At 43.7% G+C, this 12,639-nt stretch overlaps 1 long non-coding RNA gene across 1 annotated transcript; it reads right to left on the bottom strand.

Annotated features, from left to right (window-relative positions):
- Positions 1–254: 254 nt before the first annotated feature.
- On the bottom strand, positions 255–12,306 carry LOC139814048 (uncharacterized). The gene is made up of 3 exons (XR_011732315.1): positions 12,167–12,306; positions 804–1,001; positions 255–725 (listed from the first exon to the last, which is right to left on the bottom strand). It is a non-coding gene; the product is annotated as an uncharacterized lncRNA (long non-coding RNA).
- Positions 12,307–12,639: the final 333 nt, after the last annotated feature.

Below are 12,639 nucleotides of genomic sequence, written 5' to 3'. Positions count from 1 at the left end.
ATCGCCTTCGCACTCCCGGTCCAGTTGAGCCGGCAATCGTGATCGTCTAGACTATGCCCCGCTTGGCATAGTCGACAGTGACTCCAATTACCATCCCTGATTTGGCGCCGATCAGAGATCCAACAGCTGTAATGAAACGAGGAATAGGAACTAAGAGAAATAGGAACTAACGTTGGATTCAGTTGGATCGGAAATAGGACACGTGTTGAATTGAGATCGTAACAAATAGACGCTTTATTAATGAGCATATTTATTTTTATGACAACGATACAAAGATTACAATGATAAAAATACTTTATACAATAAAAAAAATGAAAAAAATTAGTCTAATATAAACATAAACAGCCTGTATATAATTAAATAAATGTATAGAAGTATCTATAAATAGATTTACAAATCATGATTGAAGTATAGGAAGTACAGGAAATGGTACTAGACTTGACATGAAACTAAATCGTATATATTCTGATAATGATTTTTTCGATGCTGATACGCATGTACAATATGTACATATGTAAACACTACGGAAATTATGATAAAAATGGTGAAAATGATGGTCCGATTTTACATGGAAAAGTCATTCTAAAACGATGGTCCATATTCACCACTTTTACCCTAAGTATTCGAAATACCTGCTAAACTGTCATACGTATGACCATTTCCTCGTTTTGGCCAAGCAGCATCGTAGGAAGCTGCGATTAATACCGCTTTGTACTGCCCTCGACCTGTAAATAATATTTACTAACTGTATACAGTGTATCGCAGCGATAGTCGAGTACGAGTCACACAATATTATTACTCACGTATCCATAGCACGAGAAAGCTCCTTTTCTACTTTTATCGCCTCGACTCAACTCTCTTTCGCAGCTGACTCAATTGTTACTCCGACGGAACGTTCGTATCGTTTCAGCAACGAAGCATAGATCGTTGGAATGTTCATCGCTGAGAGCACAGTGTTCAATTGCGTAATCCCAATGCCTCCATTAATTTTGATCCGTCATCTGTAACAGCTAGTGATAGAGTTATTACCGAATATAATCAGCTAAGACGACAATTTATACCACAAGCAAAAATGATACTATTTCAAAACAATGTTTTCGAAAAGTAAAAGATGTTCCGTAGACATTGTCGAAAACAATTGCTTCCGTTCAAGAGTCACATCAAGAAGTTCGACAAAGTACTGCTTGGGAGATACGTGCTTTTACAAATAGAGATAAAGATTCGCACTGTGCAAATGCAGTATTACAATGCTTATTGCATTTAAGTATTATTAGAAAAAAATTGCTTAATATTAAGAAACAAGATGATTTAAGTAAATTAGCACAGCGATATGAAAGTAATAACCTATTAGAAGTTAGCCTCCCACTTTTAGAATTAACATATTTTCACGGTTGTGCTGAATTGTGCTAGGTTTGTGCTATATTGTGCTCGAATATTATAACCATAATATGAAAAATACGAAAAAAAAAAACGAATTTTTAGGTCAACGCCCCCACTTTTCGTTTTTTTCAATTTTTTTGATTGTGCTGAGTTGTGCTAAGTTGTGCTAACATTGTGCTAAAATATTATTTAAAAAAAATAACAACAAAAAAGTTACGATATTTTTTTATTGTCGCCAGCGTCGAAAAAGTGAAAGTGACGTTTCTCTGATAATCATAATAATATTGAATGAGAGCGTCGGCGTTAGGAGAAGTATCTTAATATAAAATTTTCACATTTGGACTTTGCGTCGCAATATCTCCGCTCGTAGGGCACGTAGCCGAATATCATAAGAGAACCCCCCCCCCCCTAATTCAATCCCAAGCTATCGATCAAGCCTACTTAGAACTTGATCCGTTCACTCGTTATCGAGATCTCAACATTTCGGGTACTCGCAACCCGTCGCGTCGCGTAAAAAAGTCACGGTCGGTCTCGCTCCGCGTGTACTTGGCACGAGACACTACCGTGTCTCTTGATACTACCACTTTGTTTCTTTTTTCGAGGTAAAGATACTACTGCTTAGGTTTTTTCGAGATTTTTCGAGATACAAAGATTACGTCTACCACTTGTTACTTAGGTTTTTTCGAGGTATTGTATAATATGTTAAGAAAAATTAAAGCTGTAACGATGCGCCCCTTACGTCAAGGCATCGTCCCCGGCTACCACCCGCCGGGAGCCGGCCGACCGATTCCCCGTCGGGCGAGGACAGGGCGCGGTGCGCCCACATCTTTTTTTAAGCATTTGAAACGCACCGTGTGCGCGGGAAATCCGCCGCACCGGTGCCTTCCCGCACGACGCCGACGAGCGCCGAAGCGAGCCGATCCCCGCCGAAGCGAGCACGCGGGATCGCGCCGCTCCCACCACCGCGCCGTCGCATCGGCCTCCCTCCTGCCAAGCTCACCGCGCCGAGCGGTATAAAAAGCCGGCGCGCTCGACGAAGAGACACTTCGTCTTTACCACGGCTCTCCGCTATTCCTGACGAAGCTACCTTCCGAATCCTAGGGCAACACGCACAACGAGGTCCAGAGTTTTGGTTCTCGACTGAGGGTTCTCAGAGTGTTTCCGAGCTCCCTGACACTTACCCCGACGGCCACGGCACCGTGGGGTCGAGCGTGCTCGGCCTCGCAGCGAGGGTTCTCACGACCGTGACCCCGGGATTCCGCCATCCTCCGGTGCAATATACCGCGCTTCGTTATGTATTAATTCCGTTCATCTATCATATACCGCGTTTCAGTATTCCGGCACACCGGCACTGCCAATAACTCGTATATAATATCTGTAACCGCGTTCCGTTTATCTTATGTATTAATTCCGTTCATATATCATATATACTGCGTTCTGATATCTGTAGCCGCGTTCCGTATGTAATATACCGCGTTCCGTTATTGTCTTATATCTTTATACCGCGACAAACTCCGTTCGCATGTAATATACCGCGCTGCGTCATTTTCCCGTAATATACGGCAACGAACTCCGTTCGTATGTAATACCGCGCTTCGTTATGTATTACTCCCCTGCGACGAACTCCGTTCGTATGTAATATACCGCGCTTCGTTATGTATTAATCCCCTGCGACGAACTCCGTTCGTATGTAATATATAGCGTTTCGTTATTGTCTTATACCGTTATACCACGACGAACTCCGTTCGTATGTAATCTACCGCGCTGCGATATTTTCCCGTAACATACGGCGACGAACGCCGTTCGTATGTAAAATACCGCGCTTCGTTATTTTATCCTCTGCATACCGCATCTCGCGTCGAAGATTCGAGCTCCGATATTCCGTATACCGCGTCGCGTGCACCGGCACTACCGACCACTGTAATCTACCGCGTCCCGTTATTCGTTGTTTGTAATACCGAATCCCGAGTTGAATAAAGTGCATGTTACTGGCACATTGCAAATTGATTATTGTCTCTGGGCCTTTTATCGAACTCCCGATCCCGTGAACTAGTCCGCGTTCGATAAAGTCAGGCCGTTACAAAGCTACTACTACCTGGGGTAGAACAGAAAAATTCTTAAATGGGAATACACTGTAACGGCCTGACTTTATCGAACGCGGACGAGTTTACGGGATCGGGAGTTCGATGACAGGCCCAGAAACAGTAATCAATTTGCCATGTGAATATGCACTTTATTCGAATATTCAAAACTATACTATAAACTATCATATACAATACTCGGGATTCGGTATTACACACGAACTGAACGCGGGAAATTACCGTGGTCGGTAGTGCCGGTGTACGCGACGCGGTATACGAAATCTCGGGATTTTCGTTATGTATCGTTCGTCTTCGCCTCGAGGTGCGGTACGCAAGGGAGGGATAACGCAGCGCGGTATTTTACAGAACGGAGTTCGTTGCGGTATACAGGGCTACGATAAGGCGGAACGCGGTAGATTACATACGGAACGCGGCTACGAGTAGACGCTAATGGAACGCGGTATATTACATAGTGATTGATACATATATTGAATACATACAAGAAAGATATACGCTGATAACGGAACGCGGTATATTACATACGGAACGCGGGACGTGACATACGGAGCGCGGTATATTACATACGGAACGCGGGACGTGAGATACGGAGCGCGGTATATTACACGCGGGACGCGGCTACAGCTATCAGAACGCTGTATGCGATGCACGGGTAAGCGAGCGCGGTAGGTTGTACCAGAGGATGGCAGAATCCCGGGATCACGGTTGTGAGAACTCTCGCGGCGAGGCCGAGCACGCTCGACCCCGCGGTACCGTGATCGTCGGGGCAATCAGGGAGTTCGGGAACACTCTGAGAACCCTCAGTCGAGAACCAGAACTCTGGACCTCGTTGTACGTGTTGCCCTAGGATTCGGATGGTATCGGGAGGTAGCTTCGTCAGGAGAGCCGAGATGAGGACGAAGTGTCTTCCTCGTCGAGCGCGCCGGCTTTTTATACCGCGCGTCGCGGTGAGCGTGGCAGGAGGGAGGCCGATCGTCAGGCGACGGTGCGGTGGTGGGAGCGGCGCGATCCCGCGTGCTCGCTTCGGCGGGGATCGGCTCGCTTCGGCGCTCGTCGGCGTCGTGCGAGAGGGCACCGGTGCGGCGGATTTCCCGCGCACACGGTGCGTTTCAAGTACTTAAAAAGATGTGGGCGCACCGCGCCCTGTGCTCGCCCGACGGGGAATCGGTCGGGCGGCTCCCGGAGGGTGATAGCCGGGGACGATGCTTTGTCATAAGGGGCGCATCGTTACACACACAAAGTTATATGAACTACTTGGGTTTTAATTTTTTTTTATAATATGAACAGTATTACTTGTACTAGTCGGTGCAAGTCATGTGGTCATACAAAAGTTATTACTGATAACAATTTAGTTGTTCCTGTTAGAGCAGATTGGTTGTGAGAAACGGAGCAGGAGAGAAACGGGTTTATTCACTTGCAGTCGTTAGTCTTTTATAATGCTTTATTTAGCACAACTATATAATGCGCGTGTTCGACAACTGATTTCTCTATTGCGACTGACTAGATGTACGGCGAGACCAACCGGCTCGAGTTTCCGCGTGCTCGCGCATGCCAACGAGGATAGATCCGGCGCTCGTCTCGATTCTCGCTTGTATCAGTATATCGATAGGCGTGATCGATGTACAGTCGTGCACATCGCGAGATATCATGGAAACGCGATTAACATTTAATCTCAACAGTTCCAATTTCTATTAACAATTTAGAGAAAAAAAACAAACCGAATGTAACTCAGAACATTAAAATTTATATGTCAAAAGGAGAAGAAAAGTTCAAATCTTAATGATTTATTAAAGATTACATTTTCTCATTAGTGTCAATCTAATGACAAATCATGAGAACACAGTGTGCAGGAAATAATATAGTATTTAAAAATGAATTAACGTTGACAAAAGATATAGTTATTATTCATTTATTAAAGGATAATAAATTAGTGAAAAGTAGGTAAAGGAAGACAGTTCTAGGCCGGTGATCTGAAGTGGAAAGCGGGACGGTGGGACTCGCGGCCGAGGGGTCTCGGGGGGGGGACTCTAGCGCCGCCGTCCTCCGAGGGGGGTGCGGGGGGTGGTCTGCGTTCCCACCATAAGGTTGGGAGGGAGGGGGTGGTGGGTGGTCTGCGTTTCCAGCATAGGATTCCGGAGGGGGAGGGAGGACTCGAGGGCGAGAGGGTCCTAGGGTTGGGGGGGAGGGCTTCGAGATCGAGGAGGTTTTAGGAAAGAGGGGGGGATCAGACGAGCGCGTCGGGACATGTTCGATAAACAAATGCCGCCTCGCGTCGATGTTCGGCCGATAGTATTTATAAACATATCATTTCACACTTCAAAGGCGAGCGAGCGCCTATGGCAGGCAGCTATAATTTATGACCTGCGACTAACGTGACGCCGCGGTCGTTTTCACTTTTCTTCGTAGGAAGAGCCGCTTATCGGGGTTTCGCGGCGCCATTCGGCTATGGCGTCGCGCGTTACAAAGGCGAGCGCCGATGACAGGCAGCTAGATTTTATAAACACTAGACGGCATAAGCGCAGCAACGCGACTCAATTTCTATGGGTATCGACGAACGTCGATGACAGAATTTATAAACGAATATCATCTCGCACTGCGGATGGTCGAGCATCGATGGTCGACGTAGGTACTCGACCAAAAATTTTATGCGACTTAACCTCCTTTTTATTTTTCTGTCTAGGAAGAACCGCTTATCGGGGTTTCGCGGCGCCATTCGGTTATGGCGTCGCGCGTTACAAAGGCGAGCGCTGATGACATGCAGCTAGATTTTATAAACACTAAACGGCATAAGCGCAGCAACGCGACTCAATTTCTATGGGTATCGACGAACGTCGATGACAGAATTTATAAACAGATATCATCTTGCACTGCAGATGATATCGACGATGCGAGCATCGATGGTCGACGTAGGTACTCGATCAAAAATTTTATGACTTAACCGTCGCGAGTTACAAAGACGAGCGCCGATGACAGGCTGCTAGATTTTATAAACACTAGACAGTATAAGCGCAGCAACGCGACTCAATTTCTATGGGTGATATTGTTTCTCTGCAGTGTATGCACACCATGCACTAAAACAGAAGAAACGATACGCGATGCTCTAGTTCTAGTTGGAACGAGAGGAAAAGGCAATAGAAAAAGTATATAAGGAAGAATGAAGCGAGTCAAAATCACAGTCTGTGATTTGAAAGTACATCGATTGGAAAAAAGTATAGCGGTTATTTTGCATTTTTTGTGCCGAGTATTCAATACAGAGGAATATTTTTCACGATAAAGGAGATGACAATAATTTCGATATGGATCGCGCGTTAACGGACGACAGTGATTATTTCAGTGATGAAGACGACAATCATGAAGAAGTCATCGATAGAATAGTGCTGCGTTGGGAAATCATTGCACTAAATTTACGTATTAGACATTGCGTAATATATTTTTATTATTCAACGGGTGGTGCACTTGCACTATGTGCTCCGTGCATGGTTGCTCTATGGGACCTTGATTTCGGCATGTACGCTCGCCTAAAACACTTCGTTGAGAGACGCGGAACGATGGTATTGTTGGCCGGCATTGTTCAAGATGTCGTGAATCATTGTATATGATATTTCCGCGTAATATATGCCCGATTTGCACACGATAAGAAAAAAACATTATCGCGGCTCTTAAAAGTTCATACTCGAGGCTGAAGTTTTTGTGTCAAGTGAGCGGTATAAAGAAAACATTTTTTTTAAAAACAGTAAACAAAAATAGAGATAGACAATAATTTCGAGGCAATAATGGATGTGGATTCATCCGACAAGGATCGTCCGTTGTCACCGGACAGCACTTATAACAGCGATGAAGACGATAACCGTAGAGAAGTTAAGAAAAAAATAGTGTCGCGTCCCGAATTTTTAGCGTTAGATGGACGTACAAAGTGTTGCGCAATTTATTTTTATTTTAGATACGGCTTAGATAACCTGTGTTATTCGTGTATGATTGCTTCACCAGATACTGGTGAGCACATACGTGAATATCGAGAGCATGTAACCGAACCGTACGAGGTAATGAACGTTCAATTTTGCACAGATTTTCGTAATACTCCATTATTCCAAATATATTCATGCAACATGTGCCCGATTTGCATGAAGTGATAAAAAAAACATTATCGCGAGTGGGACATTATATATATAATGTGCGCAACATGGAATGGATAATTGAAAAAAACGCAAGTGATCTTAACGAGTATATAACCTCTTTAGGCTATGATTACTATTTAATAAACAATATCGCCGATGCTTTGAAGAATGATAAAGATGTGCGAGACAAAAGATTGAGGGATGTGCAACGAATATCGCCGGTGCAGTTTCTTCGCAATCGCGAACTCGGTATACGCGGAACCCGTGAACGCATCGTCAGACAAGAAATCGTTATCGAAACCGAGCAGCCTTCTTATGATTGGGACTCTAACGTGAGACGAAAATTGTATCGACGGCTGTGGGACGATTGCGATGCCGAAGCAACTCGCTTGGCCAGTAGTAGTCGATATTACGTTAAACCGCGCTATTGGGAGTATCACTATTAGGCGATTGAAATTTTTCGGAAGATCGAGGATGGTGGTTGTGAAGCAATGTACATTAAGATTCGCACAAGTATTGGGAAGTACGTCGAATTAGTGGTGATGAACAATTCGAAAGATATGTATATGTACCTTGACCGTATCGACCCTCCTACACCGATTAAGCTTGAAAAAGCTTCTAGTTACTACATTGATGGTATTGATCCTATTGATGATTGTGACAATATTGATGCTATTGATGATGCTCTTTGGCGACTTACTTACAAAGATGCTCCCCACTTCAATAATTATTTGTTTACATGCATGCACAATTACGTTCAACATTGCACACGATATTGTTCAGCGTGTAATCGAGTCACGTGCAAATGCTCCTTCAAAGATTGTGACGTGATTTAAAAATAGTGTGTGAAAAAAGACGGTATTAAAAAAACATGGAACATCTCGATGAAGCGAAACACGACCTGATGGAAGGATCCAACCAAATTGCTACCTTGGCCGAATATCTTACATGGGAACAGCGATGCGAGAAGTTTATTGAGCAGCTCGAAGAAGACTGTCGTTCCAAACGTCCGCGGCTCTCATCAGACGACTCTCAGACTGTCGGAAACAGGTAATCTTTAGTGGCAAGAATCGCGCGACTCGATGGTGCGAAGACTCTATTACAGAAACGGTTCGTACATATCGGTGGTGAGCACGCGGCGGGCAGTAGTAGCGGTAACGAAAACGCGGAAAGACTCGTGTGGCGAGATTGATGCCGCGTTCGAAAGCCGTGTATTAACCGGTGCAGTGATAAATACCAATTACATCGAATCGCAACAATTTCTCGAAGATGCCGAAATCATCGTGCTCGATCATGTGCAAAACGTCATGCAAACACACGCAAGTGTAAAGATAAACACTGTGTTCAACGGCGAGTTTGTGACGGGTGACAAACGTGAGAATAAAAGTTTCAACACGAGAAACTCTGCGAACTCTTTCGTTCGTCCGAACGGTCCGATCTGTGCGAGTGGTACAAGCTACACATTATCGAGCACACATTAGCGAAACTCGAGGAGTTCCAGGAACGCGATAGTGGGTGGGCGTTGTCGCGTATACTCAATTTGACAGTGAACGTGAACAAGTACAATCCTTTGCGCGCGGGATGTTACATCAATTTACCGCAAAAAATTAAATTGAAAAAAGCTGTGATCAACGTGCATTCTATGGACAATGCGCGCTTCGCGTGGTCAGTGGTCGCCGCGCTGTATCCTGTCAAGAATCATACATATCGGGAATCCTCGTACCCTGATTACAAAAATATATTAAATTTACAAGACATTGAGTTTCCAATGACTTTGAAACAGATTAAAAATTTTGAAAATCACAACAATATATCAATCAATGTGTATACCATCGAGGGAGAGAAGACGCCAACCGTTCTCCCGATACGGCTCACCGACCTAAGGAGAGAAAAGCACGTAAATCTGCTGTACGTGCAGGACCCGCGAGACGACAACGTGGGACATTTCGCATGGCTAAAAAATCTATCCCGTCTCGTTAGCTCGCAATTGAGCAGGCACGATGGTCGGAAATACTTTTGCGATCGGTGAGTACTTATACTCCTTTTAATAAAATTATGAAATATTTTATTTTTTATTTAATAATTTACAAAAATTTTTTTTTTCTTTTTACAGTTGTCTACAAATGTATTTTTCCTTCGTGATTGGGAGTAAGTCTACACGTCCTTCGTACGCGGTGGCAATTTCTTTTATTATAAAATGAGAATCATAACCCGATAAATTATGAAATATTACTGGGATGAAGTGAGAATTTTTATAATTTAAGTTACAATTAGAATGCACGGGACCTCGATAATTGCCGGTCAAGTGACAGTGATCGCAGTGACTCGTCTTTGTAACTCGCGACGGTTAAGTCATAAAATTTTTGATCGAGTACCTACGTCGACCATCGATGCTCGCATCGTCGATATCATCTGCAGTGCGAGATGATATCTGTTTATAAATTCTGTCATCGACGTTCGTCGATACCCATAGAAATTGAGTCGCGTTGCTGCGCTTATGCCGTCTAGTGTTTATAAAATCTAGCTGCCTGTCATCGGCGCTCGCCTTTGTAACGCGCGACGCCATAGCCGAATGGCGCCGCGAAACCCCGATAAGCGGCTCTTCCTACGAAGAAAAGTGAAAACGACCGCGGCGTCACGTTAGTCGCAGGTCATAAATTATAGCCGCCTGCCATAGGCGCTCGCTCGCCTTTGAAGTGTGAAATGATATGTTTATAAATACTATCGGCCGAACATCGACGCGAGGCGGCATTTGTTTATCGAACATGTCCCGACGCGCTCGTCTGATCCCCCCCCCTTTCCTAAAACCTCCTCGATCTCGAAGCCCTCCCCCCCAACCCTAGGACCCTCTCGCCCTCGAGTCCTCCCTCCCCCTCCGGAACCCTATGCTGGGAACGCAGACCACCCACCACCCCCTCCCTCCCAACCTTATGGTGGGAACGCAGACCACCCCCCGCACCCCCCTCGGAGGACGGCGGCGCTAGAGTCCCCCCCTCCGAGACCCCTCGGCCGCGAGTCCCACCGTCCCGCTTTCCACTTCAGATCACCGGCCTAGAACTGTCTTTCTTTACCTATTTTTCACTAATTTATCATCCTTTAATAAATGAATAATAACTATATCTTTTGTCAACGTTAATTCATTTTTAAATACTATATTATTTCCTGCACACTGTGTTCTCATGATTTGTCATTAGATTGACACTAATGTGAAAATGTAATCTTTAATAAATCATTAAGATTTGAACTTTTCTTCTCCTTTTGACATATAAATTTTAATGTTCTGAGTTACATTCGGTTTGTTTTTCTTCTCTAAATTGTTAATAGAAATTGGAACAACTAAATTGTTATCAGTAATAACTTTTGTATGACCACATGACTTGCATCGACTAGTACAAGTAATACTGTTTATATTATTAAAAAAAATTAAAACCCAAGTAGTTCATATAACTTTGTGTATATTCTCATTTAAGAATTTTTCTGTTCTACCCCAGGTAGTAGTAGCTTTAATTTTTCTTAACATATTATACAATACCTCGAAAAAACCTAAGTAACAAGTGGTAGACGTAATCTTTGTATCTCGAAAAATTTCGAAAAAACCTAAGCAGTAGTAGGTATCTTTACCTCGAAAAAAGAAACAAAGTGGTAGTATCAAGAGACACGGTACTGTCTCGTGCCAAGTACACGCGGAGCGAGACCGACCGTGACTTTTTTACGCGACGCGACGGGTTGCGAGTACCCAAAATGTTGAGATCTCGATAACGAGTGAACGGATCAAGTTCTAAGTAGGCTTGATCGATAGCTTGGGGTCGAATTAGGGGGGGGGGGGGTTCTCTTATGATATTCGGCTACGTGCCCTACGAGCGGAGATATTGCGACGCAAAGTCCAAATGTGAAAATTTTATATTAAGATACTTCTTCTCCTAACGCCGACGCTCTCATTCAATATTATTATGATTATCAGAGAAACGTCACTTTTACTTTTTCGACGCTGGCGACGCAAGTATCGCCGATTTTGATATCGCGCGCGTATTTCGAAATTAGGTCGATAGACTTATCGGTCAGGAGGAAGATTTCTATTTAGGTAAATTAGGGCCGGTATCACAGTCTCCGATTAACGTGATCTTCCAATTAAACTCACTCTTCGTCTCTTTCTAGGGGGACATTTTGAAACAGATGCAGAGTGAGTTTAAACAGAGGATCACGTTAATCGGAGACTTAGGTATATACTTATATAATATATATTGAGTCAATTGCTTCATGTTTATCTGGAGAGATTTTGTATCCTTATATCGTATTACCACCGCTGCCGGAAAAGAAGGTTCTCTACGCTTGGCAGAAAGTGCCGCTAGGGAATTTTTAAGTCGATTCTTATGAATCAAGTTTGAATTCGATGTCTAGGTATCCCAGGTTGCCGATGACAAGGTCCAGATAGTGCGCTTCATAGTTTTCGGTGTCCATGTGTAATAATACGTTGAATTCGATGTCTACGTGTCCCAGGTTGCCGATGACGAAGTCCACATAGTGCGCTCCGTAGTTTTCGGTGTCTACGTGTTAATACACGTATTAATATACCTTGAATTCGATGTCCCAGGTTGCCGATGACGGGATCCAGATAGTGCGCTTCATAGTTTTCGGTGTCCAGGTGTAATCGTTCGTGGAATTCGATGTCTAGGTGTCCCAGGTTGCCGATGACGAGGTCCACATATAAAGTTCTAATTGAACAATCAGTTTACGATTTCATATTATTTGTTACTTTTTTCTTCATCTCGATATACTATCGCACGTCGCAGCATTAGCAAAATTAAAACATTGATTAACCATGCTAAAGTCACAGTAAAAGATTATTTTTTTTCCTTAAATATTTACTACTAATTTATTAAATAATTAAAACAATTAAAAAAGGCCAAATTTCGAGCAATAATAGGTGTTGAAATTTATATATTCAAATTACAATAATACAAACGAATTGTTTTACAGGAAAGAATTCTCTTGCGTTCCGTTGCTCTGCCCTTACGATGTGAATGTTTTCTCGGTCGTCTGCGATC

The sequence above is a fragment of the Temnothorax longispinosus genome, chromosome 6 (assembly GCF_030848805.1).
Source record: "Temnothorax longispinosus isolate EJ_2023e chromosome 6, Tlon_JGU_v1, whole genome shotgun sequence".
Classification (NCBI taxonomy): domain Eukaryota; kingdom Metazoa; phylum Arthropoda; class Insecta; order Hymenoptera; family Formicidae; genus Temnothorax; species Temnothorax longispinosus.
Note: the sequence above shows the minus strand (reverse complement) of the source record. Positions and strands in the feature narration are given on the sequence as shown.